The 9,566-nt window shown below is 32.7% G+C and overlaps 1 pseudogene; it reads left to right on the top strand.

The window, feature by feature from the left end:
* The first annotated feature begins 1,548 nt into the window (after positions 1 to 1,548).
* On the top strand, positions 1,549 to 3,113 carry LOC113187948 (uncharacterized; annotated as a pseudogene).
* Positions 3,114 to 9,566: the final 6,453 nt, after the last annotated feature.

Here is a 9,566-nt window from a genome sequence, read left to right as displayed (position 1 = left end):
GAAAAGAACTACCTTGCTCTTGGATAGGCAGAATTAATATTATCAAAATGACCATACTTTCAAGAGCACTATACAGATTTAACACAAGTCCAATCAAAATCAATGGCATTCCTCATAGAAATAGAAAAAGCAATCATGAAATTCATCTGGAAAAATAAGAGACTCAGAATAGCTAAAGAAATCATTAACAGGAAGAATGAAGCAGGTAGCATCACTATACCAGACCTTCAACTATATTACAGTGCAATAGTAACAAAAACAACATGGTATTGGCACCAAAACAGACTGGTAGACCAATGGTACAGAATAGAGGACACAGAGACTAACACAAAAAATTACAATTAACTTATATTAGACAAAGTGTTAGGGTCTATAAACAAGTCAGGATGGCACCTGGCATTTTGCCAGAGGGAGTGGTTTGTGAAGTGGCGCCAGCGAGCCATTAAGTGTGGAGATTCCTTATTGGTTGACTGCTGTATCTAGTTTATGTTAATTAAGATAAGCTGTGTGGAATGTATATATACCCCTCCTGTCCTACAATAAACGGCTCCCACTCCTGCTGTATCAATGTACACAAGTTGTTCGTCACCCCCTGGTTATTTTGCTGCAGCTGGACTGCGGCAATAAAGTTGCCAAAAACATGTACTGGAGAAAAGATAGCATCTTCAATAAATGGTGCTGGGAAAACTGTAAATACACATTCAATAAAATGAAATTAAACCCTTATCTCTCAACATGTACAAAACTCAACTCAAAGTGAATCAAGGACCTAGGAATTAAACCAGAGACTCTACATCTAATAGAAGAAAAAGTAGGTCCTAATCTTTGTCATGTGGGATTAGGCCCCAACTTCCTTAATAATAATTTTTTTCTAAGCCTTCTAATACACATTTTGGATTCTTTTTATAAAGTTCAATGCTAACCCTAAAATTGTGTAGTAAATTATGTTAAAAATAATACAATAGAAAATGATGCATTTATGACTGTATTGTTAGAAGTGGTGGAAAATGGAGCAACATCTAAATAGCTATGTACAGTTATTAATTAAATAAAATAAGGTATCTCATTTTCACAGAATAGATTTTAGGCATAAGAGTGGCAGTTGACATATGGGATGTATGTGTTTCATTTCATTTTTTAAGACACTTGTATAAATCTATGTATAAGCACTATATGTAATATAATCATACAAACATTTTATGGAATATTTATCAAAATATTACAGGATTATATATACAAAGTGTGATTATATGATTAGATGTAATTAAAATATGCCTAATTATTTATATATTTTTCTTAAATAATCCCATATCATTTGCATTATAAAATAACAGATACATTGAATCATATAAGGATGATCTCAATGTCAGCAGACTGTGACTTTAAATTTAAGTAGCCTATGTTTTATTGTTTTCTTTTAAAAAAATAGAATAAAAACAACAACACCTTATTCAAAAGTGTAAGCCGTTAAACAGTGAAATAAAAAAAAAAACCTGATTCACATTATTTTGTTTACTGAATATATTTTCATTTCATCTACATTTCACAATGAGGTTGAGTGTGGTAAGGAGTGAAAAAGTGATGTCAAAAGCAGGCAGAGGGCCTTCACAAGAGCATGGTGTCATCACCAAGCTAAATACAAAACAAAACAAAATAAATAAAACTGAAGTTCACTATATCTTAAATGGAATTTTTTTCTATGAATATAGTAAAAAATAAACAATGACAGAAAACATGCAGAATTACTAAATAGAACCTTATAACCAAATATTGTTCTACAATTTGAGATACATGAACTTGGTGAACGGATGGTCCATCATTGTTCCTCTTAATCTTCTCAATCCTAGGAGGAAAAAAAAGGGGGGCTCATCTTGTGCATTGGGGCTGAGCTACTGTGAACACAGAAAAATGAAAATAAATTTAGCAACTATATTCATTAATGTAATTTTGAATAGGTCTGTGTAATAACAATTGTTGAAAGATTGAAGCTAATATGGTGATGATGGTTGTAGTACATCTTTATACCCTGTGACACAGTCAGTACAGGTATGTAGTATCCATGCTTAAAATGGACTTAGGATTGTATGGAGCAGAGAGAGCATTTTTGAGCAAAACAGACAGCTGGCTTAAGCATAGGCCACAGCTTCTCTGAGCCATCTCCTGTTCTTGCACACCTGCAGTGGGCAAGACCCAATGCCCACAGCATAACTGCTGTCTCAGATCCCCCTATCACCCCAACCCCCTACCCAGCTGTTCTGCCACTCCCAACCCCCTACCCAGCTGTATCCAAGAAGAAACTTGAAATACACAGTCCCAGAGAGGAGGATGAGGACAAAGATGGCCAAGTGAATGAAGAAAAAGAACAGTTTTCTCATAGAAGGCAGAGGAAAAAAGATAAGGAGAGAGGTTGACAAGACAAATGTCTACCTTATGAGGATGCTTAAGGAAAGGGGCCAAAACATTGTGAAATTGAAAAGATATATTTCCTTATGAGTAAGGAAATGGAAAGAAAGAATTTAGAAATCTATACAAATTACTCTACAACAGAAGAAGCTCAGTGTCCTCAAGAAAGAAGAATGTGGATTTTCCATTCAGAAAAAGGAGTATTCAGTATAAAATAAAGGAGGGAATGCTGGAAAAATTTAGAAATGCATATTAGGTTGTGTCTGGAAGATTCTTTGATTTGGTGAAAAGGGTCTTGAATTTCTTAATATATCCAAAGTCTTCTTGAAAACCAGTCAAAATCTAAAATAAATAAATAAATAGATAGATAAATAGATAAATAAATTGTAGCAATTTCAGTAAAAAAGGAACGGAACAGTTCTGGAATGGCAGAAAAGAAAAAGTGAGCCAAATATTCTAAAATTCTGTCAGATGAGTTTCGTAATGATGATGAAGAAAAAAAAAACACAGAAGAATTTTCAGAAGATGAAGATAAGGAGAGGAAGAAGAAGTACATTTGCAAAAAAGACACCCAAATGAGGAAAATAATACCTAAACCAGCTGGACATGGTGGGGGGCATAGCAATAATCCCATCAACTCCAGGCTGAGGCAGGAAGATTGCAAGTTTAAGGATGGCCACATCAAATTCCCAAGACCCAAAGCAACTTAGTGAGATCCTGTCTCAACAATAAATAAATAATCAATCAATCCATCAATCAATAGAGTTGCTTATGTCACTCTGTGGTTAAGCATCCCTGGATTCAATCCCTGGTATGAAACAAACAAACAAACAAAAAACCAACTAAACTAAACTAAAACACTAAACCAAAAGCTACTTCTAAATGTACAAATGTTAAGAAGCAGCTAGTAATACCACTGAGAAGAATCACAACAGTCCCCAAAAAGTGAATCTGAGAATAGTTTAGATGATGAACCTTTAATTAGAAATTAGAGAAACCACTTAAAGATGAAAATTTAAAGGACACGGTAAAGAAATCATTGGACAGTGCTAACTTGGAGGAAGTCACAATGAAGCTGATTTTCAAAGAGGCATATGAATATTATCCTTATTATGATTTTAACTGAAATAAAAGATTTCATAAAGACAACTGTGTAAGAGCTAATTTCTTGAGATTCAGGACTTGCATAGAAGAGTTGTTCCATATATTTGAAGATATGATTTATACCATTAGACCAGCAAAGAGAATAAATACATTTGCCTTTCTAAATACTTGCTAAGCACTGTGTTGGTAGAACTTACTGTCGATCTTTTTTTCTTCAGGGTTAAGTAAATTTGAGTTTGCCATTTTAAATGCATTTCTATGCAGTTGTTGTTTTAAAATTTTGCATGGCAACAATTGTTTCTTGCATTTTATTGTATTTTGTACATTTTGAATTTCCTTATATAAAGTCATATATTCTTCAGCCATTGTGGGTTTTGAAGCACTTAAGATTATTTTGCTTAAGATATCATTTTAATCAAGTAAAATAAAACAGTATAACTCATATTTATGCATGTAGAAACTATTGCAGTATTTAGCATATGAGATATTTTGAATACACGTCTCTTCTGTCAGTGTGAAAACTCAGTGGCAGTGTGTTCATCATATTAAATTACACAAGCTACAGCTAGCCAGATGACTAAATGAGAACTTTTCTCCCTCGAGTCTCTGTATGTCATATTGTCAGCATGAAAGAAATGACAGATGCTATTTTTGTAGTTTAAAAAACCAATTTGTTGTGTATATAAAATATTTTTATTTCTTTCATACATATCAATTTCTAAATTCACATTGGTAGGTATCTTTACACTTGTAAACTCTTAAGGTGTCAGTGTTCAGCTAGACAGCATGACACAGCAATGAAAGTCAGAATTCAGGCACAGGAAAAGTGAATTAACTGTCTAACTCTGCTTTGCCACAAGAGTGTCAATTTCCAGTTTTAGTACTAACAATACAGAAGTGACTGTAGATATGTTTTGATATTAAACACAGATGAAATCAACACATAAAAAGCTTAAAGAAGATTGGGAAAATGTGGGATTAAATGCAAACACATTGGACTTATAGTAAATGAACTGATTTTTATTAACTGCTTTTGATCATATAAAATGCTGATATTTACAGGAAACCTAGCCACTTTCATAATTAGAATAAAATTACCAGGCATAATGTGACAAGATAATGTGAAGGCACTAGCAGATATCTCTGATAAAGTATTTCCAGAAAGGGATAATATATTTATTTTAAACATTTTAATGTGGAATCAAAGCTGTTAGGTTTTAAATTTTGACTAATCAGGATCTACATGAATATATAGACCATTCCTGAATTTAAAACGCTACTGTTTTTTCTTTTAAATAGAATATCTGAATCAGTTTATTTAATAAATTATCTCTACAATTGAGAAAAGAAGATACCACCAATGTCATACTTAGATATTTTACATAAAATTGAGTGTGCACAAATTTTTGTATTGTAAAAAATATATAAAAATGGGATAAACTGAATGTTTACAGGAATTTTCCCAGGTTTAATTCAGGGAATGTTTTACTTAATAAAAAAGTAAATGGAACAAACAACTTAATGAGGCCTGCAAATTGGCCTTTGATTTAAAATATTTGATTTTATAAACCTTGTCAATAAAAATCAACCAAATTAGGATACTATTCTTGTGGTTGTACATGATGTGGAGGATGTGGAGTTTCACTGGTGGTATAGTCATATATGAACACTGGAAAGTTATGTCTGATTCATCCCACTGTCTTTCCCATTTCTAACCCCCAAGTTTTACTCAATGTATGTATAATATATCAAAATACACTCTGTTGTTATGTATATCTAAAAGAATAATTTTAAAAAATTAAAAATAAATAAGTAAATAAATAAAAATAAATCAATGGTGAAAAAAGTGGTTTCAAACTGTTTCATGCAGACAAAGAAATCTATGAAACTGTACAAATCTCTGAGCCCAGTCTCTACTGCAGTGCCAAATGCTTCAATTTAATCTGTTATCGGGCACAAAGAAACAAAAAGTGTGAAAACCACTGGGATTCTACCATCAGCCTGTGATGGGTAGAAGCTCATGAATATTTGCTGCAGCTGCCAGTAGAAAAATACACAGAGGTAGGAAAATGACCATCCTCTAGGCTCAAAGACAGCTTTCACTGTGACCATGAAGCTCAAGATTTAATTAATATTTTCCCCTTAACCTACACTTCATTCATAATTAAAAATCAAGAAATCTTAGAAGAATTTATGAAATTGTGTAAGATTTTGATGAGATCATTTGCACCTCCTTGAGGGCTCACTTCTGACCTCATGTTCTGGAAGCAGCAGGTTTGTAAGATAATTCTCTTCTGAGCTGGATAATACTGTTTCTTATGTGTAACATCTTCATTTGGAGTACCAATCAAGTATGCACGGTTTGTGAAGTAGGAAAACTGGACTTCCACTATGAATATCTAAGTTTAAAAGATAAAAATCTCTACACTTGTCTCTAAAAAAATAAGAACATCAATTTTAAAAACTGTTCAACTATGTAAGTTGCTAAGTCTCAACATTGCTAAGTCTTAGTTTCTCAAGGTAAAATATGAATAAGATTATCTAGGTCACAGTTATTTTGGAAATCTATGATGGTTTACCAACAAACTCAGAAAGCATATGTTGTGAGCCTACTATGTGTCAGAAATCATTAACAGGTGCTGGGGATCCAGAGTTGAGCCAACTCAAATAAGGTCATAGTCATATAGAAATAAACTACTAAAGTAAGCTGAGAAAATGTAGTGCAAATAGGGTTAAGCACTGCTAAGTCTCCAAAAAGGAAACTATAGGAAAGAATTATATGGGATACTAGGGTTAGGGCAGACAAAGAGTTTCTGTAAAATAAAATAGACATTTAGGTACTGAATAATATTTAACAACAGTCATACATAGATTGAAAGGTAATGCAAATGAGACAGTTTGAATGTAAAATAAGGTGAGAAAAAACTTAAATTCAGAAAAAAAATGGAACCATGTAAGATGTCCTTTGATATGTGAGTAGATGGACTATGGTGCATAAATGCAATAAAATATCATGCAGTACAAAAAAGTAAGCTGTCAAGCCACAAAAAAGACTGATTTCTAAATGCATTTCATCTAAATGCATTCTGTTAAAAGTAATTAAAAATTAATTAAGTAAACATTTTATGTTTAATTGACAAATAATAATTATTTATGGGGTGCAATGTGAAGTTTCAATACACATATTCACTGGGAAACATCATATTGGGCAAATTAAAACATCCATCACCTCCACATAATTCTCATTTCTTTGTGGCGATAACATTTAAAATTCATTCTTTTAGCAATTTACTAAACTAAAGAGGCCAGTCTGAAAAGGCTACAAAGTAAATGATTCCAATTATATGACTGTTTGGAAAAGACAAAGCTATAAAGATAATAAAAATTATCAGTGGTTGGGGAGAAGGGAGGAAGACTTGACTTTATTGAGCCACAGGGGAATTTTTAGGTTGGTGAAACTCTTATGCATGATGCATGACTTTATATTATTTGCCAAACTCTGAATTTTACTGCACAAAAGCAAAGCTTAATGTGTGAAAAACTCAAAAGTTTATTTAGGAGATTGGTGAAAATTGAAAACAGAATGAAAGAAGTGGAAAAAAAGAGGAATTATTATGAATCTAAGTAACTTCAAAAAGTGGAATCTATAAAATGAAGACAAACGATATTTTGCATAAGTATTGTACTCCAGTTGATAATACTGTATCTCATGAAGGTATGGGTTAACAATACCAATGATTTTATATTGAGAATGGTAATTGAATTACCATAGGTGCTAGCTGGATTAAAAAAGGGTAGTACAGATGAGCCAGGGTAAAATATAAAGATCCAAGTTGTAGTGAAACAAAATTGAAGACATCACTATGAACCAAGTCCTTTTCAGCTTAACACAGGTACAGCTGGATACATGCAGAAATACGTATTGATATGTGTGTGGGTGTGGGTGTCAGTATATACACAACTAGTTCCTTGCTGTGTCAGCAATGATACCCCAGTGGCAGTAAAAACAGCTAGCTCCCCAATTTCAATTTCTGTTAACGTTCAACACAAACAAAAGGAAACTTGATAAAATAGTTGATTAAGGGGATACAGGAGGTAGAAAAGCTGAGCCTGAAGCTTCCTGTAATGCAAAGAAGAAAGTGCTTGGAGAAAAGTTAAATAAACAAAAACGCCAAAGCAGGGCAATTTGACCTAAATGAATGAATGAATAAATAAATAATCAATAAAATCATATTGGATTGAATTCCAAAGTATAAAATAAGCACCAATAAATTCAAATTGATGTAAATAAATGATTAAATAGATTAATAAATTGTGGAGCAGAGGCAGCTTTTCCCATTCCCATTGGAATTCATAAGAATTCCAATTAACTTATGTGTGTGCTTTGTCAGGAAGGAGGTGGAACACGATTTTTCCATAAAGGAGAAAAGTAGGAAAGAGGAGATTAGTTTGATCCTCCCTTACTCAGCCTATAAAGACAAAATCAACAGTGATGAGTGAAGTTGAAAGTAGGTACCCCTGATATGATGTGATGCACACACCTTATTTTTGTGGTTTTTAACCCTCAAACCCATGATCCAAACCTAATCATGAAAACAAAGCAGGCAAATATTAATAGAATTCCATTTTACATATTCCCCCCAAATGTTGTCATCATAAACAAGGTAAGTCTAACAACCTGTTACAGTAAACAGAAGCCTAAGGAGGCCAATGAGTAATTCGGACATTGTTCTCCAGGATGGGATCCTAGAACAGAAAAAGGAACTAGGTAAAAACTAGTTTTGTAAATGTCAAATTGTTTTAAAAGGTAAATATTGCTTTCAAAAATAAAAGATATTTTGAGTAGAGTAAGCAAAGAAGAATTATAAATGATGGAGTAGAAAAGCCAAGTATGAATCAAATCACATGACACTTTATAATTTGTTTGAAATTTCTTCTCAGTGCAATCGAAATCTACTAGTAATTTAAATCTAGCATGTGAAAATGCGTTTATGATTTTAAAAGATCTAGCAGTTGTATAAAAAAGAGGGCTAAAGCTGGTAGTATATAGCACAATGGTTTGAGAATTAAAACAAGGACAGCAATAGAAATAAATAATTTACAATAGAACAAGATGGAGGCAATTTAGGTTGCAAAGTCTTCAATGAAAGAAAATGAATTTGAAGTATGTTTGGGATGCAAAATTGACAGACTCAATTATAGGTTGAATCTTTGGTTGAATTCAAGCAGGTTATAATTAATAGCATAGATTTCTAATATTCCTGTTGGAGAACATTTAAAGAGATGTGTAATACTACAGGAAAAATCTTGGAGGAAAACATTCCAATTTTAATATAGATGTGTGTGTGCTATCTTTGAGAACTTTGAGCCATGTTTACTGAAGTTATCAAGCAGTAAATTGAATTCTCTTGAGAGTACCGTCGAAGGTAGAAAGAAAATTTTGACAGTGAAAGCGTGGATGACATTCACAGACATGGAAATCTGTGAAGAACAATCCATAAAGAGAAAATATAGAGCAAAAAGATGGTAGCTGGAGGGCAGAACAGTAGAAGTTCATGGGTTAAACAAACAAACAAAACAACAACAACAAACAGGAGAGAGTAGTAATTTAGGGCATAGAGGGAAGTGTTCAAGTTTTAATGATGCTGTGAGTTCTTAAGGGATGTGAACATTTTTATCATATAAAGAGATATAGTGGCAGTTTTCGAGTCTTGACAGTTTTTACAAAAATTGTGCACCAACATTTTTAATGAATATGTAATATGTATTTTTTGAGTGAAGATACCAGAGAAATTTAGAGGCAGAAATTATGTTACTGCATAAAAAGAAAGAAAGTCACTGGACTGTTACAGTGACAGGTGACTATATTATTTGGGACAATTAACATTAGTTACAACAATAAAAATATCCTCAAATTCTCATTGGCCAACACAACAAAAGGCAGTTTACCTGATTTACCTGGGAAGAATCAAAGTATATTATGAAAGTGTTATCTCCTTTTTTGTCTTTCTTTCTTTTTTTTTTTTTGTTTGTTTTTGGTGGTGCTGGGAATTGAACCA

The sequence above is a fragment of the Urocitellus parryii genome, chromosome 12 (assembly GCF_045843805.1).
Source record: "Urocitellus parryii isolate mUroPar1 chromosome 12, mUroPar1.hap1, whole genome shotgun sequence".
Classification (NCBI taxonomy): Eukaryota; Metazoa; Chordata; class Mammalia; order Rodentia; family Sciuridae; genus Urocitellus; species Urocitellus parryii.
This window is presented reverse-complemented; position numbering and strand designations above follow the sequence as displayed.